The sequence below is a fragment of the Puma concolor genome, chromosome A1 (assembly GCF_028749965.1).
Source record: "Puma concolor isolate L17-30 chromosome A1, mPumCon1.1.hap2, whole genome shotgun sequence".
Lineage (NCBI taxonomy): Eukaryota > Metazoa > Chordata > Mammalia > Carnivora > Felidae > Puma > Puma concolor.
This window is the reverse complement of record NC_141667.1, coordinates 130634920-130660078: the sequence shown is the minus strand read 5'-3', so window position 1 is coordinate 130660078 and position 25159 is coordinate 130634920. Positions and strand designations below refer to the sequence as shown.

Genomic DNA, 25159 nt, shown 5'->3' with positions numbered 1-25159 from the left:
CTTTGCCTTAATCCTACCTTAAAGGCTGCTTTTGAATACTTGGCCTCATAGATTAGGGAATTTTAGTTAACAGGACTAATAAGCCCCTGCTTAAGTTAATTAGGTACATTCCCAGAGCTGGATTACTTCAGAACAAACATGTGTACACAATCTATGACCAAGAAACAAAAGGGAGCTTTAAGAAATTATAACCGAAGCACACGGCCCATGACTCTTAGGTCTTGTATCTCAGGCATGCTTGCTGAATGGCATCAGAACCACTCGGTGTTCTGGCAAATGAGGCCTGTGATGCACTGTGACAGGATGTAGTTTATCTTGTTGGGGACGGGCCCACTAGGGTGAACACCACGCAGGGCTCAGCCCATAGCTGAGGCGGTGGGGCTGTTCGCGGAGCAGGATGGCTCCTCGCGCTCCCACTTCCCCACCTCCCCGGGGAGGGAGCATTATGGCACTTGGCTTTGCTAAGTCCCGGGGAGTGGGTGTGGGCGTGGGCTCCTCACTGTCTACCCCATCGAAGGCCAGGCCAATGCGTGCTGCTCGGAAGGGACTGTTGGGCCTGGGGCTCTTCCCCTCAAGTCCAAGGCCAGTTGAGGGCACCAGGTAACAGCTCAGGGTTGGAGAGTCAATATCAAGCAGTGCTGGAGAGCACTGGTTCCGGAGTCCACTGAGCGTGAGTCCTGGGTTTGCTGCTGCCTAAACATGTGCCTTGTGATTTCATCTGTGAGGTGGGGAGAACAGTGCCTTCCACATGGGGATGCTATGAAGATTAAATAAGATACGCACATGAAGGGCTCAGCACTGGCTTGGCACCGAATAAGGGCTCACAAAATGATAGCTACTGTCCCTTCCTCATGACCAAAACCACATTTGCTGAAGAGCAACAAACAAGGAAGCTACTTGGTGGGGAAAGGCTCACAGGGAAGTCCGTCTGTCTGTCTGTCCATCTCCCTCCCTCCCTCACTAGACAAGCTTCGATGGCCCCAACCACTTTTTCTCGTGCTTGTTTGCGTTTCTAGATTTTCTTCTAATTTGGGGTCAATTGATTCTCGTCAGAAACAGATGCCTGTTACCATTTTCTCCTGCATGTTTATTTAGAAAAAAATCAATTGCTGTGTTCAATATAATCAAATTTATTTGCTCTCTGGGAGTCTCCATGCTCTGACGAGAAAGGCTCTCCCAACCCCCTAACCTGGCTAGTATCTCTCTCTGGTCTGAGAGGAATATCCATTCCTGGGAGCTTTCAGGGCTCCCAGCTGGCAAACCAGATTCTCAAGTCCACAGAAGTGCACGGTGTTGAAATCAGTGGCCTTGTCCCACTACAGAATCACTCCTGCCCGGGGGAAGATGTGGTAGCCTGCTGGGTTCTTCTTCCTGGGCCCGGATAAAAGTCGGTTTTGGGCACAGAGAAGAAGAGTTTGGGCCCAATCTTTTCCCCCCAAACCCCTAGCAGGGTTGAATGGAGAAATCAGAACACGGGACACGAGCAGCGTGGATGGGAAGGAGGCTGCTGTGCGGACGGTCTGTAGGGACCGTGCACAGCAGGGCCACCTGAGGGATGGGCCAGGCTGAGCAGGATGGGCAGGGGCATCTCATCCTTCCGGGTCCCTCCAACCTTCCTCACAGACCTCGGTGGGGCACAGATCTCCTGAGAGCCACCCGCTGCCCTAGGCAGCCTCGTGGCCCCCAGCAGGCCAGGGAAACCACTGAGGTGGGGCCCGTCAGGTGGTCCACAGCAGGGTCTCTAGGCCCTGCTCCTCCTCCTCCGGCCGTACAGTTCACTGCGAGTTCGGAGGCTTCTGGCTTTTCCACCTTGGCACTGCCCCGCACACACCTCCTGCTCAGGACGGTAGCTACGTGTCTAGAAATGAACCTGGCATAAGGGGTGGGGAAGGGTCCACTCCCGGAGCCCCCGGGCTTGCCCCCTGCCAGGGCCCACACAGGCCATGCCCCTCCCACCCTTTGTTGGCATTTATTTGCAAAGTCTGTGCCAGATGCCGCTGGCATGCTGGGACACAACGGGGCTTCCAGTCCTGGGTGTCAGAGGTGCCCCCAGATGGAGAGCTCACGGGGCTAGGGTGAAGGCAGCCTCCCTTGGGGAGGGATCTGCAGGATGAGCCCTGGAGGAGGAAGGACAGAAAGGAAGACCATGCCGGGCAGCAGGGAACACAGGGCAGGGGCAAGTATCCGGAGGAAGCTGGTGTGGGTCCGAGTGAGCAGCAAGGAGGGAGGGAAGCGTGGGCTGAGGCAGGATGTCAGGCACTCCTTTGTCCTTCTGTCCTTACTGAGAGCCCTCACTGTGCCTGGGCTGTGGGGGACCAGGCTCTCAAGATGAAGTGGTGTGCTGCTGGGAGAGAATCTTATCCTCCTTTACCCCAGAAGCAGTTGCCCTTGACATGAGTCTTAGCCTCGGATAACGAAACCATTGGCCCAATGTTCCCGAGCTCCTCTAGTGTCCCTAGAACTTTGAGGAGTTATGAGAACCAGAGGGAAGATGCCCAATGGTGCCATTTTTGCACCCATGGAGATGGTCATTTTAGTTGAAGTCCAAGCCCTCTCACCAGGATGCCCTCTGACCCTCTATCTCCAGCAAGGACAGCCCCCTGGCAAGCTCCTCCCACCCTAGGCAGGCCTTGCTTTCCAGAATGCAGAGGCTAGCAAGGTTGGCAGGAGTGACAGCTTACCAAGTCCCAGTTGTATTTGTTTTTCTTCCCGCCCCTGGTGTCACCATGCGAGCAGACAGGAGTGGCTCACAGGGGGAGCCCCGGGCATTTATGGATCTGCCAGACCTGGCCTTTAGCTAAAGGCTCCCCACCCTGCTGCCGGTTTTGAACAATTATCTTATTAGAAAAGAAATATGTGTCCATCAAAGAATGTCTGGAAAGTGCAGATGAATATAAAGAAAGGAAAGACATCCTCCAAATCTCCCTCCCAAGGATTGGCAGGAGGTCAAGCAGGGCCCTCTGCAAAGGAGATGCTGAGCCCTGGGCTGGCCCAGCTCTGCCTCACAGGGACCCCGAGGGCCTGGCCCACACAGCCTCTGTTTTCTGACTTTCCTCTTCCTCTTACTCAGTTTGGACAAGAGAGGGCCAGTACTCAAGGGTTGGGTTCTTCTTCGCTTCAGCTGGGTCACCCCTGACCCCGCCCAGCAAACCCACGCAGGGGACATGAAGCAGTGGGGGTGTGGAGGGAGAGACTGGACCCTACAGTGTGCTCCTGCCCGGGGCTCGGCATTCACCGCCCCCTCCATCTGGAATGCTCTTAACCCAAATCTCCATGTGGCTTACTCTTCATTCAGGGCCCTGCAGAGACATCACTGAGTCTAAACTAGCATCCCTGCCCCTATTTGGAGTGGGCCCGGGTCCCAGGGGGAGAGAGGGATCACCTGCCCAGGCTTTATCTTTGGCCCTCTGGAAGCTCGGCCCTTTGGAGAGAAGGTCTGTGGAGGGGGCGTGGCTGAGGCCTGGGGACCACAACCCCCCTCTCTGGGTCCCTATGGGTGCTGGCCATGATGATGGTGAGAATGGCAATGGTCAGCCCTTCCTGGGAGCCTCGAATCAGGGCCTGTGTGACTCAGCCCCAAGTAAAGTGAAGCTTCCTCACTAACAGATCCACGGCTGGTGGGATTTCCACCGAGAACTCTGGAGAGTGGGATGCTTGCACAACCCCTGAGACAAGGATCTAGGGTGAGGGGTATGTTTGGAGATGGCCCCAAGAACTGAGGGGAAGGAAGAGGGAGGTGAGCCTGGGGTGGGGGAAAGCCAATAAAGGGGGGGTGGCCACTGTGGGCAACCGGGGCGCAGTCCCACGGAACCTTGGAGAGACTACGTCCAGCAGGCCTCAGAGTCGCTCTGCTTAGGTCGGAGGGTGCGGGACACTCTTCCACCAACTTCTGTCCCTTGTTGGCTGAGGGTTGCTTTTGGGGGCATTAACTACTGCCCTGTCTGGCACTTCTGGACTTCCCAAATGAGGACTGAGCACACTCCTGAGGCCTGAAAGTGCCCTCAGGCTGACGATGCGGGTCCCTGAGGTTGGAGGCTATCAGCCAGCGTTGTGGGCAATGGTCCACCAAAGCTTCACACAACCTGTGGGGTTGAATGAGGGAATCTGGATGGGGTGTTAAGCATCTGCCATATCCCCTCCATGGGATGGCAAGTTCCAGGCAGGTGGGACCGGACTGGACACTTACACAGGCAACACTACAGTGCGAAATGCGTGGGGAATGAGTTACTTAGGGAATATGGCTGAGTACCGAGTCTTGTGGCTCCAGGGTAGACTGTCTCATAGAGAAGCCAGGGGTGACGGGACCACTCTGTAACAACCCTGCCCATGACTTCATCACAGGCTGCTGTGTCTACCTGATACCAACCCCTGTTAATGATAATCACCACAAGACTGGACGGAGCACTGGACAGGGAGTCAGGAGACCATCTGGTTCTGCCTTGATGAGCTGTGAGACCCCAGGAAAGGCATTCATTCCCTTGCCCTTCCAGCCTCCACTTCCTACCTTAGAATGGGGGCAATGACAATCCCTCACTAGCTTCTGTGGCCCTGAGAGTTGCAAAGTCCCAAGGAGTCAGCCAGGCCTGAGGGCTTCTCTGGATGAAGTAGGGCTGGTGCCCCAAGCGGGCCGGGCCGCGGCTCGTTTGTCATCATCCCCTTCGCCAAAGCCCAGTGCCTAGCACAGGTGGCCATGAACTTGGTATGTGTAGATAAACCTCCCTCCCTTTCCACTGCCCACAGACCCTCCCACTCTGGGGCCTCTCAGGGAGGGAGGCTCGTGTCCTGGTTGGCCTGACACAGACGAACATCCTGACAGGCCGTTGGAAGGACCCAGCTACCTTCCTGCCAGCCTGGGTGCTCTGTGCGCAGTGGCCACCTGGGCACCGGTCTCGGGCTTCCTGCCAGTGCATGTGTACGGGGCTCCTCCTGCTGCTTTGGCAGATAAAATATTGATCAGCCTGCTGAGGAGCCCGGAGTGTGATCCTATTTTCATGTCAGAACTTGGTAATGAACTACATTTATCAAGCCCATTCTCCATGAGAAAGGTCAGCCACAGATCTAGCTAAGTTGTTATGACACCTCATTAATCTAGTTCCCTCAATAATTGTCCCTCTGTGAAGATTCTAATGTTCTCCCATCCCAGCCGCGCTCCCTCCACGCCGAGGGACATTATTATAGCAGGAGCACGGGCACATCCGCATTTAATTTTTTGAGCAAAGAGAGATAGGAAGCAGGTAGCAGCCTCTGGAATTAAATGTCCATCAAAGGAACAGTTTCTAGTGCAAAACAAAGGGAAACAAGGGAGACATTGTGAATATTCCATTAGCCACACGTGCCCCTGCCGGACTGGGCCTCAAAGGATCCATCTTCACTCTGAGGCAGGTGAGGCTTCACGTTCCAGATGTGGGTAGGACTGGCGGCCCCCGAGAAGCAAGGGAGGGGGGTTTGTATAGGAGGGCAGGGCGGAGATGCCATCCGGGCAGCGGGGAGCTCAGATTCTAATGGAGTGTGAGGCCGTGCATGGTCAAGACCCCTGCAGGAAGCCCAGGTTCCGGATACAGGAGGCACCTGCAGGTGGGCGAGGGGTGGGCTGGAGATACCAGGCACAGGGAAGGGCGGGTGGTGAGGGGCCATCCTGGGCTGCCTCTCCTTCTCCCTCACCCTCAGCCCTCTCTTCACCGAGTCATTTGGTCTGTCTCCCCAACACGCTGCTCTGGGTATAGAGGTGCGCCACGGGCTGGTCCCCTTTCCCTACTGCTACACTTTGCCAGCCTCACTCTGCTCCTATTCGCTCCCTGCTGACTGCCAGGTGGCCCTGTGGGACCAAAGGCCCCCCAAGGCCAGGGGCGGGCCTTGGTGCAGGTCCGGCATGTAGAAGGCACTGGCTGAATGTCTGCTCACTGGACAGCTGTGGAATCGTAGGTGGAGGGGGCGGCAGATAGGCTCAGATGAAGGCTGTAGCCCTGCCCAAAGGAGGGGACAATCTCAGCTACTTTGAGCCACAGTGACCAAGGTCTGGAACTCTGGAGGGGGCTGGGAGGTGTGTCCTGACTCACACCAGCTCCTGTGGAAGGACCGCGTGTGTGATGTGGGTGTGGCATGGGCAGCTCCAGCGTATGGCACGTGGGGTCACTGGGGGGCGTGGACCCTATCTCATCCACTGGGGTCCCCCCCAAACCTGCAATGGTGGCCCCACAGAATGGAGTCTGGCATGGCCAGCCTTGGGATGGGTGGTCAGGTGGTGAGCCACAGAGGGATTGTTGCCCCTCTGGACACTAGGTTGCATAGACGTGGCTCCTCTGAGTCCCCTCTGGTGGGCACACACAGCTCCCTAGATACTGCCTCCAGAGAGGAGGAAAATGTGAGTGTCTGCCCTCTTGTTCTGCCACTGCTGGTCAGGACGGGCCTGGACAGCCCTGTGAAGAGGCCAGCAGGGCGGGGGGACCCATGCTTTGGAGCAGCAGCTCAGGTGGGGAGGCCTGGGGGTGAATTCAGCCACAGCAGACTTTGGGAAGGATCCAATTCCACACTAGGGTTCTGGTCAGCAAATGAGCACAAAGCTGACACTGGGGACCCTGGTGGCTTGGCGGGTAGTGGTAGGTGGGGGCAATCCCAAGGCCACCATGAAGACCCCAATCCCTGATGGCCATCCCGCACAGTGGCAGCCCTGTACTCTGGGAGTCCCCAACAAAGCCCAAGCTTACTGGACAGGGGATTGCAGGATACAGATTACTCGACATGAAGGCCACTGCTCTGCCGCTGGCAGGAGCAATCCCTTTGGGGACGGGTGTGGGTTAAGGGACAGGGAGATGGGAAGGAAGCACTGTGGAGGGGCCTGGTGGGTCGTGCTCAGAGATGCCAGCGTGTGGGCTGTGACGACTCCCTTCCAAAACCACACCTAGACCATCCCTTTAGAAACTGCGTGGCAGTCATTCATGCGCTTGAGCCACACCCAATGGACTCCAGCCCTTCCTCGACCTGGCAGGGTGCCCCAGACCCTAGGCTCAGATCCTGACACCCTCACCCAGGAACCCCCTGAGGGGCCCAAGGGAGAGATTGGATGTGCCCACAAGCTCTTGGCCGCTGTTGGGTCTGCTCATGGGCAGACTCTTCCCCCACCCCCAATGCAAATATTAGCAGCCCTAGTTCTCACACTGTCCCCATCCCGCCTGATAAGTAATGTCACTGCCGCCCGATAAAGCTGCAATCTTTACCACCAAAGCAAAAACTTGGCTTAATCGTCTGGCACCGACATCACGGCTGAACGTGGTTGTGTGACACGGGCCTCAGTTGCAATGTGTCATTCTGAGGACTATTTGGAAACCACTAAGCTGTGCAAAGAGCAGGAAGCATTTTACTCCCAGATCTAATTTATGAGCTGCCATAACTTTACTGGAGTTTAGCTTAAGAGGAACAGATGTTTAACTTGATGTAAATTCATGAACATTAACAATCTTTCTGCTGCCGTTTCTGAGAAAACTCAATTAACAATAAATGCCAAAATCAATGGGTTTATCTTCAGGACACTTTTTTGCTAACACGATGTAGTTTTGCTTTGACCAAGCCACAAAGCTCTGGAAAGTCTAGCAGACTGTGAAGCACACATGATACAGTCTCCTCACAATCCCCAACATGAACAGGTGTGCTCTAAGTCATGCCATGTGCTGACCCCCTCCTGGCTGTGACTGCTGAGCACATGGGTCACGGTCACCCGCACTCTAGCACCCTGGGGAGATCCTTCCGCCATGACCTAAGCTACAGCTGCTGGCGACTCCCCTACCTTCCAGAAGCAGGCCTTCAGACTTTGCTCCCACGTACCCCCTTCCTGAAAAGCCCTTTCTCTAAATTTGGCTTTTCTTCCAAAGCCCACCTCTAAGGGGCTGCTCTTGTTTCTGCCCCAAGCCACACACTCTCGCCGTGTCCTCGTCCCCAGTCTGCCTCCTCCTTAGACGGCATTCCAGTGCCTCTGTGTCTTCTGGGTGAACGTCACTGTCTTAGAGAGCTTGGCCATGGCACCCCGTGGTGGGCATGATCACTGGGCACGAGCTCACTGGTGAGCTGCCTGCTCATGGTTTGGAGGTGCTCTGCAGGCCTCCTGTCCCTTTCATCACCCCAAACTTCACCTGGGTCTCCTCCTCACCCACTAGTCCCAACTCCAGAATCAGCAATGGGCTTACCACACTCATAGCAACCCCTCATCCTTTCAGGCCCTAAAGGGGGCCTGGCATCACATTGGCCAACAGTCCTTGGTCAATATCCTCTCTTCTTTTCTCCGGAGTGCCCTGTTAGTCATCCCAACTGCCTTTGAACATCATGGGTTCAAGGTACACGGCCCACTTTGGGTCCACAAACAGAATCTGCAGGTCTGAGACTGCCAATGGCCTTTGGCCCTGCCTGAGCTCGACCTACACACCATGTAGACCATGGGGTTCCTTCCCTGGCCGCTGCCGCAGCACAGACCAAGCCCTCTCCAGCGCTGGGGAAGTACCCACCTCCATGCGTGCCTGAATTGTGGACAAAGCCTCATCTCAATTTTCGCCCCAGAATCAGGTAATTTAAATTAACAAAACCACCCAGACCTTTGTTAGATAAATGGTACATTTCCTCATGAATGCCCGGTTCAATTGATGTTGCCATACAATCTGCTATTTGACATTTACAATCCTCTCTTCTATTCCTATTAAAGAAAGCAAAATTGGTTGGATTCCTGGGAGAGGGATCCACAGGCACTTTCTATGGCTGACTGGCACATCTATCAGGTGGCCCGGGAGTGAAAGAGTAACGTTTGAAAACTTGAATAAACGCTGAAGCCCTTCTGGCGTGAAGAGCTTGAGTTTTTACTCTTGTGTTAGTGAGAAACCCACACCCAACCTGGATCCTTAACAAGTCACCAATTCCTTCTGGAAGGACAACACTGACGCCCAACAGGCTCCAGGTCCCCCACAGCCCTGTCCAGAGCTCAGCGTCTGTGCACTCCCGCCCCACCCCTCACGTGCACCTAGAAGAGAAGCAGGACAGCTGAATGAGGCCATGGCCACCAGGCCGGAAATCTGGAGTGGACGAGGAGGAAGAGAGTGGGCATCACCCTTGGCCTGGGACAATTCCATTTATTTGTTCCTGAGACTCCATCCCCCCAAACACCTAACCAAAGGGAAGGGTCCTGCTGTTGGGATGGCGAAAATGTAGCTTCTCTGGAGTCAGTGATGTCCAGGAATGTTGCTGCTTTGAGCTTTGAGATGCTATGGCCTTTGAGGGGTTACCATGCTGAGGGGGACCTCAGCCCGGGACACGGCAGGGCCTGAGGCTGTCTCTGGCTCTCTCGCTGGCCAGGACTAGGGCTGCATGCCGCAGAAGGAGTACTTTGCTCTCATGTGGACTCACAACGCATGCAGGGGGCTCCATCAGACATCTCAAGAGGGGCAGTGCTGTCCCTGGGAGGTGAGCTGGACTCCTGTAGGGAGCATCTTTGTTTTCACAATGACTGGGGGGCCTAAGCGGCCCTTAATGAGTGGGACCAGGGACCCTAGGGATCCTATCTATCATTTGGATCAGAGTCCTGTACAACAAACTTCTGCGGGCCTGGCATCTCCTACAAGTTTTGAAACGTCTCAGTGGACAGTCACTGAAGTGAGATATTCTATTACTAGAGGCCTAGAGTCTAACGCAATGTTATTTATACAAACATTGCATATATTTATTGTATATAAAGTATTTTGCCCCCTGGGTCTGCAAGGATTTTCCAAGGAGGCAGCTAGGCTGGGTATTGTAAACTCTGTTTACAACTGTGTCAAGAAGTATTCACCATTTTGGAGAATTACACCTCCAAAAGCAACATCACTTAAGTACTCAAAGTGTTAACATAACATGCCCGTCACAGGGTCTGTCTGTAGCTGTTCACAGGATCCGTGGGTGGGTGCTGACATCTGACCACTATGACTCAGTATATGCAGCTGGTGTCCAAACATTTACATACTGAAAGGCAGACTTTATTGCTACTACTTTTCTTATATTTCCCCTTTACATCCCAGTTTGAATAAGACACATATTCATTTCAAAATTATATGGGGGCTCTACAAAATATTTGCTATGAAAAGGTGGCTTTGGGTCTGACAGGATTAAAATAAAGCGATCTATGTGACAACTAGAATCCGTGGCCTTCTTTTTTACCCATTTATTTTTATCATGGTCAAATACACATAGTGTAAAATTTACTATTTGAACCATTAAATTTTTTTTCAATGTTTGTTTATTTTTGAGAGAGAGAGAGCGTGTGAGCGTGAGTGGAGGAGGGGCAGAGAGAGAGGGAGACAAGAATCTGAAGCAGGTTCCAGGCTCTGAGCTGTCAGCACAGAGCCTGACATGGGGCTCGAACCCGTGAATCATGAGATCATGACTTGAGCCGAAGTCGGACGCTTAACCGACTGAGCCACCTAGGCACCCCTCTACCTTAGGCATTTTTTTAAGTACACACTTCAGTGGCATTAAATATATTCATAATTTGGTGCAACTATCATCACTATTCATCGCCATAACTCTTTCCATCTTGTAAAAGTGAAACTCTGTACCCATGAAACAACAGCCCCTATTCTCTCCATCCACTGCCGGCAGCCACCACTGCACTTTCGGTCTCTACGATTTTGACTACTCTAAGTATCTCATGCAAGTGGAGTCCTGCAGGATCTTTCTGTGAGTGGTTTATTTCACTCAGCAGGATGGCTTCAGAGTTCAACCATGTTGTCACCTGTCAGAATTTCCTTCTTCTTTAAGCCTGAATAATATCTCCCTGTATGCATATACCACATTTTGCTTATTCATCCATTGGTCCATAGACCCCAGATGCTTCCAGGTTTTTAGCTATGACGAAGAACGCTGCTATAACCACGCGTGTACAAATATCTCCTCGAGATCCAGCTTTTGTTTTTTTTTGGGGTCTATATCTAGAAGTAGAATTGCAGGCTCATGTGGTATTTATTTATTTATTTATTTATTTATTTATTTACTTACTTACTTACTTACTTACTTACTTACTTACTTAATTTATGGAACCACCAAACCATTTGCCAAAGTGGCCAGTACCATTTTACATGTGCACCAACAAGGTACAAAGGTTCAAATTTTTTTCACGTCTTGGTCGGCATTTATTATTTTCTGACAGGGTCCACCCTGGTGGGTGTAATAAAGTAGTGGTCTTCTTTTGAGTCTCCTCAGTCCCGGGAGTTTTAAGACACTGGGAATAGTATGGGGGTGCACCTGGGCGTATGTGGCCCTGTGGATATGCTTTGTACACGTGCATACCTGCGTGCAAGCCCAGCCTTTGAAGGCTAAGCATGGGGAGGCAGAAGGCCCAGAGACACACCCTTGGGCTCTAGAGCCCGCCTGGCCCCAGGAAGGCAGCTGGCGGCAGCCCCTGAGGAAGATGGTGGATGCCCCAATGAAGGAGTCAGGGGCCAGGACCTGTGTCCCTCCCCCCTTCTGCAGAACTGGGCTCTTTTCTGTATCTATTCTTTCAGGACACCCCTGGACAGGGTATGAGAGCTCTGGGCCGGCAGGTGAGGAGACCGGGGCAAGGGAGCATTCCGATCCCCTGTTTCACATGCCTGGTGAGGCCTGTGGTGTTTCTCTCACTGTGGTGTTGTCCCAGGGGTGTTTGCTCAGCCCCTGAGGCGAGCCAAAGAGCCACTGAGTTTTAGAGGCAGCAAGCGCAGATGGTCCTCTTCTGTAAGAGGGGTGTGTGGACTGCAAATCAATGCCACCGAGCGAAGGTCTCCAGGAAAGAACTGCTCAAATGTTAACACACTCCACATCTCTACCTGTAGAAGCTTCGCTGGGCTCGAGGGGACATTTACTTTAGAAGGAAAGGTATTACAGGAAAACTGCCTGAGAACGGTCTCAGAAAACAGGGTCTGCTCTAAGCCAGGGATTCGTGCCTTTACACAGGCTTGGCAGGAAATGGCATTTCAGAGAAGAATTGCCTGACCAGAGATTTTGAGACCTGAGATGACTCACAGAAGTTTTCTGACGTTTGAAGATTTATCTGAACCCCTCTGACTAGTATGATTGGCAGTAAATCCCAGGTCAACACGAAACAGAACACAACAACTCTGAAGGAAAAGCACAGTCTTTGGGGTGGGGGGGGAGCGTTTTGGATTATTTCCAGAGCTTGAGCTGCTGGGAGGAGAATGGGACGGCTCTTCCCTGCATCTGGTTCAGGGGATTAACCACACTGGAAACTTATCAAAATTCAGGCGCTCCCTGTGGAGGGAACAGCAGAAACTCATCTCGATGAAAGCTGGCCCCAGGCTGGCTGAGTCAGAGCCGATGCGCGGCGGCCCTGGATCCGTGTCCGGAACCCAGAGCTTGGCAATGAGAGGAGCCAGGTGGGCGATGGACCCTAAGGGGAGACCAGGGTGTGGCCCTCAGAACACTCAGAAGGCCCCCCTGCCTGCAGCAAACTGACTCACTGCAGACACAGTTGAGCCTCACGGCTGGTGGTTGAGCTCAGTCTGCAGCACGCCGAGAGATGGGAATCTGTGGAGGTGCTGCATCTCATTAGATGCCCACGCTGGGAGATTGCTACGTCCTCTGTGCCCTCCTTATTCTTAAGTTCTCGGATCCCAGGAATGGCCTTGGCATTGCCTCGTCTGCCATGAAAATGGATTCACGTGCTTTCAGAGGGTTTGGGACCCACAGGGTATGGGAGCGACAGGAATCTCCCAAGGAGAATGTATACAGCTGAGAGCACACCTGGGGGCGGGCAGGTGGGGCCAGCGGTCCACAGCTTGAGGCTCTCCGCCCTGAGACCTGAGCCCAGCTGTCACCTGCCTGGCATGTTGTGCTCACACTCTTTGGGTGCCTTTCCTGCTCCTGCTCTGGCTCCCTTCTCTTCAAATTCTAGCCTTCCACTCTTGCAAAGAGCCCCCACAAGCCATATTCATGGAAAGAACAGGCTATTCTATAACATGCCCAGACGTGAGGGCCTCTTCCTGCCCGAAGCCTTGCCTAGAGACCCAGGGTCTGAGCTGATCCTCTCACCCAGTGCCGGGAAAAATAGGCAAGCCACAAAGATGGGGATTTCCGGGGACTCCAGCTGAGAGGGGTGACCGGCAGTCACTTCCCAGGGCCGGCATCCCTTCAGGGGGACCATAGCCACGCTCAGTAAGGGCATTTCCATGTGACCCAAAGCTGACCTAGGTCAGGAGGGGGCTGGTGCCTAAGCGTGATAGGAAAGAGAATCTAGAAAGATCTCATTGCAAGATGCTCTTCAGGACTCTCAGACACAGAGCTACCAGAGTCCAGCCGCTCTCAGGGAGGGCAGAGTGGCTGGACCCTGGCCTGAGGCAGGCCCACCTCTGACCTCTGGGGCAGAAAGAAGCCTGAAGGCCAATAGATCTTTATTTTCTAGTCCACTAACAATTTCTACCACTTTCATTCCAAAGCCTCTTCTCCTTTCTGTGCAGAGTCTAGAAATGGTCCAAGCTCCAAGCTGACGTTGCAATCATACCCTTCAGTTCTTAGAGAATGGCTTTGTGCTCCAAGTGCTGGGCTCACATGCCAGTTGGTCTGTGCCTGCCACACCGACAAGGTCATTTCCTTCTACGCTCACGTGGAGCTTTTCTTAACCCGCTGGTCTCCTCTCTCTTCTTCCAAAGTGTCCTCCCTCTTCTTGGGGCCTCCTGTAAGTGACCGTGCTGGCTCTCGCCACCTCTCTGATTTGACACAACCTCTCCTCTTCCAAAAGGCAACCTGAACAGCAGTTACGCTTGCGTGGGGACTTGAGTGGGGCCAAGTGCGTGACACTCCCAGGTGCTGGTAAGATTCTCTTTCTTGCCCCGGGAGCTGGTCACAAGATGCGTTCTCTCCAGAAATGCACTGAGCTATACTCTTGTGATTTATTCATTTTCTGTGTGTGTTATACTTCAATAATATGTTTATTTAAAAGAGGCAGCCTGGTGCTTCTCAGCATCTGAAAGATTTTAGTTGCTTTGGGTAGGAGCTTCGTCCTTGGCCAGGCCCAGGGCTGGGCACGCGGAAGAGGGACTGGAGGGGCTGGCAGTTCACAGGCGGGGGTCACTGACCTGGAGCAGCAGCGTGTCTGGTCTCTGGTCAAATCGCCCTGGACTGGGCATCCCTTTGGCCAGGCACCAAGTCATCTATCTTCCCTGGGGATGCTGCTTGTTAGCTCAGACCTGGGTCGCTGGGGAGGAGGATGGGTGTAGGGTGTGCTTTGCTGAGCAGCTTGAGGAGAAGGAATGGAAGAGGCTGAGGGTCAGGGGGTCCTCGCTGGCCTGGGGTGTCCTGCCTCCCCTTCACACTCAGCTCCCGCGAGGTGTGTGATGCATGCTGAGTCCAGAGCTAAGGTGCCCTCCTAGAAATGCCCTCCCATGGAACACTGCCCCATGTTGCAGGCCTGGCTGGCAGTGGGTGACTCTTGGCAAAGAGGTACTGGTGTGGAGGTAGCTGGCCAGCCGATGTGTTCTCAGTGAGAGTGTGCCATGGGCCCTGGCACCCAGGGGACCTCTGTGGAGCCCCAGGGATCGGGGTCTGGGAGTAAGGTCCTAGAACCTCTCACAGACCATGCCCTGGCCTGTTCTGCCTCAGTTTTCTCTTCCTGCTCTCCCAAGGTTGTGAGGACTGAAATGAGGGCTCAGGCCCAGGTGCAATTCAGACTCCATGGCCCTGGCTGCTTGGCTTGTGTGGCCCAGAAATGAGCATCAAGGGTCATGTGCTCAGAGGGGACAAGATGGACCCTTCTGCAGCCACACCTCATGCTCCAGTGATGCCTGACTGGCCAGCCAGGACAGACGGCAAAGTTGAGCCTGCAGGCCTTGCGGCCCATAACTCTGAACGGAAGCAGTGTCCTGGCCTATCCTTCTGGGCACAGCTCAATCGTGCACTCCTAGAAAGCCGTCTGCCTTTCTGTGGCAATTAGGGTCTAGACTCCGCACTTGATTTTCAACATTAACTGCCCTGTGGTGCTAACTTGCTTTCCAACATGTGGTACACGCCCACCAAACAGAGGGGCCCTAATGTGCCAACAATAGGAGCCTCAGGGACAGGAAGCATGTGGACCTTTCCTGTGGTTACTACACCTGCCACGACTGCATTGTTACCCACACTGGGTGCCTGGGGATGGACTAATTGATCCTAGGCGACCTGACTTTCGGATAACACACGGAAGGAGCGGAGGGCGTTTTACTCCAAGGCAGGAGATAATTTATAACCAGTCTGAACACCTGGCTTGGCAGAGATGGGAGACTCTGAAGCTCACCCCTGCTCTGTGAACTCACAAGCGCATGAATTACTGCCAGGCTTACCGTAACTGTAGATCGCAGGATGAACACAGGCCAAAGAGGCAGGGGGTGAAGAACTCCATCATCTGGAGGCTCCAGAAAACACACTTACAACCTCCCCAGCAAAGCTGGGCTGTCCAGCTGAGGTAGGAGGTGGGAATGGGGGGAGGGGGGAATGAACACAGCCAGCCCCGAATGGTGCTTAGGTCCTATCCCCACTCACTCAGAAGAGGCGCGCTGACACCTGATGTACTTGGGGGCGCAGGTGCAACAAGCCCTGGGCCAGGCATTGGGGCACATAGCGGACAAGAGGCCAATCCTCCCGGACATGAGAATGTGGGCACTGCTAGGCTGTGTCCTTCCTTCCCTCTTGCAGCTGGAGCAGGCTTGCACTCAGGGAGGTGTGGGGTGGGGGGGGGGGGGGCTCCAGGCCCACATTGCTCAGCTCTGGGAAGCGTCCTTCCCAGTATGTCCTAGAGCCTCCAGCCCACCCTTACTCGACTGTGAGGCTGGGATGGGCACACTGGGCTGTGTCTCTGGACTAGCTGTGCATACTTATCAAGCAAACCATCAAGGGAAATCAGGCTTGCATCCTTAGGTGGGGGCTTCTGTCCCCATGAGCCAAACAACAGAGCCAAATTTACATCTGCCAACTAAGAAGCAGGCTGTAAAGAATCCCCCGCAACTAAAGTGGGCACACTCTACACCTCGATTTTAAAAGGAGAAGGTAAAACAGGATGCAGGTGGTTGTGCTGGTGTGGCTGGGGGGCACTGACGCTGAATCAAAGCCCATGGCGAATTCACGGAGTGGGTCTGGGTCCACTTATCAGGATCAAATCCCCCGGAGCAAATGGCCGTGATTATGGCTTTCAAATAACGTGGAAGAGCTAATGGATCACAGAAAATGGTGTGGGACTAAAAGTAAATACAAAATGAGGGAGTCTGCTGCTTGGAGGTGGGGCTGCTGCATGGGAACACCAGCAGTAATTACATTCAAAACGCCACTCAAGTCTTAGGAGATTCTTCTCCCAGCTCAGGTCTTTAGTTTTCAGACCGCATGTTACACACTGGAGACTGTCCACCTCTCAGAGCTTTAAATACACACAACCAGCGAAGGATCATCATCCCATTTATCAGAAAGCAAACCTAAGAGCCAGAGAAGAGTCCTTTTCCAGATCACCTGGCTCGGTGGAGTTGATTTAACGTCTAAGTGACATGTACTAAACATCCTGGGGGTTTGAAGCAACAGAGATTGTTGAAAACAGTCATGGCGCTTGTCTAGAAGTCATTCATACCTGTATGGCCCTAGAGAGTGTTTGGGTGGTTAGCATGTGTGTGGAGGGCGTTTGGCAGGGGAGGGTGTTTGTGTATCACAGGCTGTGTATGAGTGCGAGACTGAATCCCCGGTGTGTCTGCCTCCTGGGTCACCCCTGGGGAAATGTCTGGCTGGCAGGTAAGCTCCACGGGGGTCTGGGCTGAATGGAGCCGGGGACTTCTGGTGTCCCTGCCTGCATTGGGCATGGCACGATGGAATGCCGGGCGAGCCATACTTCCACAGGGGTCTGGTTTACGCTTTCTGCCTCTGTTGCCCCAGCCCACCCCACCACGTACGCTCTGAAAAGTGCCAACTGCCCAGGAATAGGGCACCTCACTGGCTCTGCCTGTGAGTGGCCCTCAGATGGAGGCCCAGGTGCTCTCTTGGGAGCAGCTCCTGTGGGTGGGACATGAGCGGGACCCCCAGGATGGCCTCTTTGCCATGCTCCATCTTCCTGCTCTGGCATCCATAGGCACTGTCACATCTCATCACTGATGACAGTATCTGGCTGCTCCTCCTGCCACTGCCTTTCTGGCTTTCTAGAGCCTCTGATTCTTTGGTTAAAGGGGAGACAGAAGCTGGATGGAGCGGATGGAGCTTCTGGCTGCTCCCCGTAGCGTCTCCTGTCAATCAAGGGCTGGAGCAGGGGAAGACTGGAGAGGTGTCCATGCACTGCCCAGTCCAGACCCTCTCCTAAGCTCCAGACCTCATACCCCACTGCTGGCCTGACATCTTCCCACATTGTCCCGCAGGAACCCCAGACTCAACATGGCCCACACTGAACCTACCAGCGAGATTGCCTCTTCTTTTACATCCCGACCCAGCCAGTGGCCCTACACCAAAGCCCTCAGCTGTCCAAACCACACATCACACATTGCCCCTGAAATCCCACCCATCCCTGGCCCATTGATCCTGGCTCAGGCCATTTCTGCCTCTTGAGTGTTTCCTGACGGCTCCAGTTGCCCTCACTGCTACCGACTCTATTTCAGTTCAAGGAAACCATTGACACTACTTGGATGATTATTTCACCATGGTTAGCCCTCAGACTTGAGTCTTGTCCCAGTCGAATCCCCTCTACTCAGCACCTGGAGGAATCTTTGGGGGACTCCCAACTGCCCTCAGGGTAAAGTCAAGCTGCTCCCTTTGGCCTGCAGCTCTCCGGCCTCACCTGGCCTCTCCCCACTCACAAACCTGAGCCCCCTTCATCATCTTGAACTGGCCCGGCATCACCTCTGGGCCTTGGCACCACAGTCCTACCTCTTGGCAAATTCCTTATCATCTCTGGGTCTCAGGTGGCACACTGCTTCCCTGTACCTCCTTTCCCCACTGCTCCTGGCCAGGTTCACGTGCCGATGTGTCCTCACAGTGCCCTGGGCACCCCCTTCCCAACATTTATCATTTCTGCTTCCTCTCACTGTCCACCACACCCTTCTTGTCATGGCCTGGGAGCCAGCGGGCACTGTGGCAGGTGATTAGCACACAGCCAGCATATGACAGACAAAGGAAGGACCAAATGGACGGACATGTGACTTTTGTCCACAGTTGCTTCTATTGAGACATACATACGTTTCCTTCTGACCCCAGGTCCAGGATGCCATAGAACAACCACTGGGTCAGTCCCTGAAGATGGCTGGGTTAAATGAATAGAGATATTCCATGCCTTCTGCCTCTACCTGGAACCTTCTCTAGTCAAACCCAACTTCTTGACATAAGTGGGGGCAAGAGGAGAGAATCTGTATGACTAACGAGGTCCATGCATGAGATGCTCAGACCTTCTCTCCCTGAGCCCCATTTCCTCATCCGGGCAAAGGGGATCTCTGTCCTCGGGGCTCTTGCAGGGGTCAGTGGCCCAGGACAGCATCTCACCTGACACAGAGGAGAAGCACCCTGGATGGCAGGGAAATCTTCTTTCCATTTTTCATGGGTAAGATTCCTGAGACCTGTGCAGTGTGGGGTGAGTGTGGGATCCATGGAAGGTTCTGGAATGTGACTTCTTTCCAAAGAAAACACCTCCAGGGCAACATCCCTTTCCCTTATGGCATTGAGGACGGCACCCATGAAATGACTGTAATGGAAATATAAACTGTCCTACTTCAAAGCACTTTGATATTTTATAATGACCATTATAAACCTGTTCTCTGCATATCACATAAATACCTCAGCCCCACACCACATTTCCTGGTATCTCTAAAGACACCAGGAGAAAAGCAGGGGAGCCATAAAAGAAACATAAAAAATACAGTTGCAGATGAGCCTAAAACTCATTTCTTTGAAGCTTAATTGATGGGAAAAGCTTCTGGCCCCAGAGAACTTAAAGGCCCATCACGCAGATATGTGATTAAGTGTCCCCGTATCGCGGACCACACTAAACTGGAAGTCATTACCCGGTAATTGCAAATACATTAATAAAATGATGATGTGGGTTTGCTCAGGACATAAAGAAAGAATGAAATAATTCACTCAGATAACTCGACAAAAATGTAGGGTCAGTCCCTGAGACGGCTGGAAACAAGGGCTGTTTGGGTCTCAGTCTGACCAGCCCTCTGGAGAGGGGGCCCAGGCCTGTGTTTAGAGGAGCTCTCAGGTCGATGGAAACAAAGTCAGCCTTTGGACCCACTGTGAGGCTTCCTGAAGGTTCATGTGTGACATGTGAAGGTCCTCTGAAATTACTGTCCAGGGGACCTCCAGCCACTGATGTCACACAGCCAGAAAGGGAGGCTTAGAGCTCTTCCAACAGGGCTCCCTGGGCAGCTTCTCCAGCCCCTGTCCTAAACAACCAGAGGAGAAAAACAAAAACAAAAACAAAAACCCACACATGTGCGGGAATTCAGACGCATTTGCTTTCAGTGCCCACAGTCTGAGACGAAGCCTAGAGGACCATCCTGCACTGACAGCCAGCTTCCCAGTGGACACTAGCCGGGTTCAGCCTCTGGCTCTCAGACCTCAGAGCACAGCCAAAGTTCACCAGCCTCTTCCAGCACTTCACATACACGTGGACTTCCTGCCAAGCCCCCGTGAGGGTGGGTGTGTGTGAGTATGGGGGGAGAGGAGGAGAAGGGAGTGAGGCAGGTGTCATGGAGGGCTTTCAGCGGGAACCTCCTTCCTCTCTCCCCTCTTCTTATCAGCAGGTGGAGCACACCCACCTCCCAACACTTTAGCACCAACTTCAGATCCCATTACCTCCCTGCACCTCTACCCCAGGCCCTGCTCTCTGCTCATCTGTGATGCTTGTGTCCTGCCAGCACCCACTGTGAAACATTCTTCCTCCAAGAAACCCTAGTTACGAACCCTGGATGTACCACCTACAAGCTGTGTGATCTCAGGTAAGTTGCCTAACCTCTCTGAAGGCCATCCATAATGCAAGAACAGTAAGAGTACTTATCTTACTGACATATCAGAAGTCTTTAGCATATTGCAGTCAACCTCCACCCCCAGGTCTACCAAAGTGCAGGTACCTGGACCAGGTACATGAGAGGGCCTAGGAGCTGCTCCAGCACAGGCACCCACAGCTTCCCACGTGACCTTCCCAGCACCTGAGCTGCCTGTCCACAGCGCTGTCCCAGAGAGGGCCCATCAGATCCCAGGAGCTGATGGGGAGCTGGGACCAGACACTGAGCAGACAGGAAGGACTACTGGCAGGGACTGCCCCAGGGGAGGCAGGTCTGGAGAGTCTGAGGCAGGATCGCTTGAAGCTCAAGGAACAGCAGGCTTAGAACCAGGAGGAAAGAAGGTACCAGGCCCTCACGTGACCAGAGAGATTGGCAGGAGCGGGAATGTGAGGAGAGGACTGTGAGGGTCAGAGAGTGCAGGGAAGGGGATGGAGCAAAGACAGCTTGGAGCCAGAGGAACCTCACGGTGCCATCGCCGAGCAAAGCACACTGTCAGGAAAAGCATGGCATCTTGCATAACTCATCCCTGAGCGAGCAGCATCCTTCGTCTTTCACTTACACTACCCCAGGAAGGAGGCAAGCTGTCGACTTGCTCATTTGCTATATTATCACTCCACACACCCAAGGAGGAAAAACATTGGGAGTTGGCTCCTGCTTGTGGGCTCTGGCAGGGGCGGTGTGTGTGGGACCAGGCACACGGGAGAACCCTGACTGGGAGCCGCCTGAGACTTTCTCTGGAAGGCCTGCCGGGCAGGCCCCGCTCAACAAGATGCTGCTGGAGGGCTGGGGCACCGCAGGCCTCTGGGCTTCCACAGCACGCACGTGCACACACACACACGCATACATATGCAAGCACACGCACACACATGCATGCACACGCACATGAATACTCACATGCAAACACCACACATGTGCACACCCATGCACACACATACACACACAATGCACTCACACATACATGAAAGCACGCACATACACATATGCACACACATGCATACTCACATGCAAACACCACATACATGTGCACACCCATGCACACACATGCATGCACACCCACATGCACACACATGCACACACACATACATGCAAGCACAAACATGCATACACGTGCACACACGTACACACAGAACAAGAAGAGGGCAGTGATACAGGGATAACATGTGGGCACGGGCTGGTGGGCACAGGAAGGGGTGGGATTGTTCTTCTGTGGCCTTCACACCTGCAGCGGCTAGAATAGATGGGACATCAGGCAGAGCTACTCAGGGCCTGGGATGGGGTGGCTGATGGGCCCCAAGGAGACCTGTACCTTCATGGATGCCTACCTTCGAGGCTTGTGTGCTTGTGTCTGCTGGTAGCCCCCTACTGAATTGAAAATGTCCTGGGGCACCTGGGTGGCTCAGTCAGTTAAGCATCTGACTCTTGGTTTTGCCTCAGGTCACGACCTCATGGTTTATGAGTTCATCCCTGTGTTGGGCTCTGCTCTGACTGTGTGAAGCCTGCTTGGGATTCTCTCTCTGCCCCTCCCACATGCTCTCTCTCTCAAAAATAATAAATTAAAAAAATTTATTAAAAAAAATGGTAGTGTCCCTGGCATAGCTCACTGTTGGAGACAAAAGAGTGAAAGGGTCCTTTTTGCTGAGCCTGTTGGTAGTGGGGGTATTTTCCCCTGATGGAGAAGGGAAGAGAAGGGCGGGGAAAGGAAGGGAAGGGAAGGGAAGGAAAGGGAAGGGAAGGGAAGGGAAGGGAAGGGAAGGGAAGGGAAGGGAAGGGAAGGGAAGGGAAGGGAAGGAAGGGAAGAAGGGTTCAAACCCAGGCAATGGGGCTGAATCTCATCCCTATGCTGCACTGTGGCTCATTTAGTTATAAAATTAGAAAGAGCCCAAGGTGCCAGGCAAACGTCTATTAAAGTCGAACAACTAAATCATAGCCCTCAAAGTTGTTGCTTCACGAGGATCATGAGACAATATGGAAAAAGGAAAAAATAATCATCAGAAATTCTCAAACCTCAAACCACAAGGCCATCTCTATCCCTTCAGTCCTTTGCCTTCAAGCTGCATGTTTTTGTGTCACAGCAATCACGGCACGCAAAGCACCCCAAATTCTGCCTTTTTAACTGTCTCCCAGAAGACTCTTGTTTCTGGGTGCTCACAGATCCTGACCTTCCAAGGAGAGCTGGGAGAGCTCTTCCAAGGAAAAGCCCAGTGTCTATTATCATCCTAATGACCATGAGGGTTGGGGCCTTTCCTTCATTCTGAGGAAAAACAGTCGGGGGAGCACCCTGCCAGCGCTTCAGGATGGCGGCTATATCATGAGATATATGAGTTATAATGAAGGCTCAGACCATAAGGTCCTGGAAAAGTCTGTTGCATTTCAATTAGCAAGAAGCAAAGCAGAAGGCATAGATTTTCCTAGCAACTCTGGAAAAACACAGAAGGTTTATGGATGTACCCTGCGAGTCCTCTGTGAGCAGGACAGAGGGACAGTTGAAGCTGGCTCTGATGGGGAATGTCTTCTCTGGGCCACTAGCTGTGCCAGCAGAGGACTGGGGGCTGGGCACAGACGTGGAGGCCGCACGAGGCTGGCCAGCGTCTGGGCTCCCTTCGAGGTTGGCTCAGAGCCACCTCTCTGTCCGAGGAACACGTGAGCAGGCCCAGAGTGTCCCACAGAACATGGAATATAGAGAACTTTTCCAATACGCTCTCATCTTTCTGAATCCTGGGGTCTGAGAATTTCAGATCTTCTAAAACCACAGGTGTCAAAAAATACACGTTTTGGTCAAACAGCTTAGCACAATTGAAAGACAAACTCTGACCCTATAGTTGAAATATAAAGTGTTTATCACTGGGGGCCACAGTTTGGTGATATTTGTTTTGATGTGTTCAAGGCAGTAAGAGATATTTTTATGAGGGGTACAGTTTCCATTTACTGGGCTTCTATTTACTCTACGAGACCTAATTCTGTATTGTTATTCTGAAAGCAACACCACTTGAATTCAATCGCTAGGTTGTGAATTTCCTCCAGCAACTTCTATTTAGTCAAGGCCAGAATCTCAGTGGGTGGTAATAAATATCAAAGTACAAGATGGTTGAAGGAAGCAAAGTAAAAAAACCTAAATCAAATATGATTATTGATCAACACTGAACTGCCCTAATCATCTCTATGCTAATTCCAGATATATACATACATATTGGCATTTTTATTACAGAAATACATTGACATTTTCAGCTGAGAAACTATATCGAGCCATTCAAAATTACAATCTTCGGAGAACAGCAAATAAATAAAAATACAGTAAAAGGCACAGAACAGAAAATGCAGTGAATTCTACAGGCATGAGATAGCCTGTGAAAATTAGCTGGAATGAAACTTTTCAGATGTGTAATGCGGCATGACTTTTCACAAAGGTTTGAAAGCAATATATGCATATCATAAAAACAAGACACCCAAACCTTAGATCAATTAGGCAGTCTTTCTTGCCCCTTTCCTGAGGGAGAAATCCAACCCCAGATCCCTTCCTGTTATTTCTGACCTAAATGATCTATAACATTAATTTTTACCTTGTTGCATTCTGTAACTATAGGTAATAAGCCTAAGTTTCTATACACTGACACTCAAAATGCAAAAGAATACAGAGATTACCAATACTCTGATGACGTAACCATCCTCCACAGGAAGACACAGCGAACCACACCTCAGGGAGGGAAGGAAAGCCCAGGGGACCCACCTGTGCTGCCTGAAGGAGACTGTGCTATAGGCTTCATGGACATATTCTCTTGTTTCCCTTTCCTCCGATAATGCAACATTGTGACACATCTTAGATTGCCATATATTTATCCAGGCCTTTCTTGTTGGCAATTTGATTTTCCCAGAATTTTGAACTGCCTTGAAAAATGTATAAAGATTCATTTTTTTTTTTTTATCACATCACTAAGGTCTTTTAGAGCTACTTAATCTTATTTCTGTGAAATGGAATCCGTTTTCTGGTTGAGGACTGTGTTCTCAGGACCTTGTGCCTTCCTCTTCTTACGTGATGATGTGCCTCCGTATCCTACATGGTTGGCCCACGTCCTAGCTGGGATTTCCTTTCATGACACACGTGAATTAATTCTGTGGTTTCTTGGACCAGCTCTTCTTTTCAGATTACTTTTCTGTTTTACTACATTATGCTCCCCTGCCCCACCCCATCCCTGCTCTTTGTCAGTCAAGAGGAAGGTAATTTTTGATGTCCTTCTTGTCTGAGAATGTCTTTATGTGGTATAGGATTCTAGGGAGAAACTGTTTTCCCTCAGAAATTGGAAGGCAATCGCTTCACTGCTTTCTAGCGTCGACAAGGACTATGTGATAACAGTGGTTCTTGAGTATTTGTGGATGACATGTCTTTTCTCTCTGGAAGTCTTTAGAATCTTCTCTCCATCCTTGATGTTCTTAGATTTCAAGGAGATACGCAGCTGTGGATCTTCTTTTTTTAAAAGTTTATTTGTTTAAGGGTGCCTGGGTGGCTTAGTTGGTTGAGCCTCTCTGGCTTTGGCTCAGGTCACAATCTCGCGGTCCATGGGTTTGAGCCCCACATTGGGCTCTGTGCCGACAGCTCAGAGCCTAGAGTGTGCCTCGGATTCTGTATCTTCCTCTCTCTCTCTGCCCCTCTTCTGCTCTTTCTCTCTCTCAAAAATAAATAAAAGATTAAAAAAATAAAGTTTATTTATTTTTGAGGTGGGGGGAGAGGCAGAGGGAGAGGGAGAGAGAGAGAATCCCAGGCAGCCTCCATGCTTAACTTGGAGCCCCATGTGTGGCTCAAGTCCATGACCGTGAGATTATGACCTAAGCCAATATCAAGAGTCGGATGCTTCAATGACTGAGCCACCCAAGTGGTCCTCGAACTTCTTTCATTCCCTCTGCTCGGTTCTCAGTGGGTCTTTCCAGCTGAAGGTCTATGTCAGTTCAGCTCTCGCGACTTTTCTTCTCTTATTCTTTCCCTAATTTTCCCCCTCAAGTCTCTCTGTGACTAGTCTGACTGATTCCATGGATATTGGTGCCCTTGGCTTGACTGTCCATATCTCTCAGTTTTTCTGTCTCCTTCTCTTTTAAAATGTGTATTATGTGATACTTCCTTTGACTTATTCTTTGACTCCTTCTACTGAAGTTTAGATTTTAGCAAATGTATTTTA

General features: G+C 52.1%; 1 protein-coding gene across 5 annotated transcripts in view; it reads right to left on the bottom strand.

The window, feature by feature from the left end:
- Positions 1-25159, bottom strand: part of FSTL4 (follistatin like 4) — a 458716-nt gene that overhangs the window by 126659 nt on the left and 306898 nt on the right. The window lies entirely within an intron of this gene.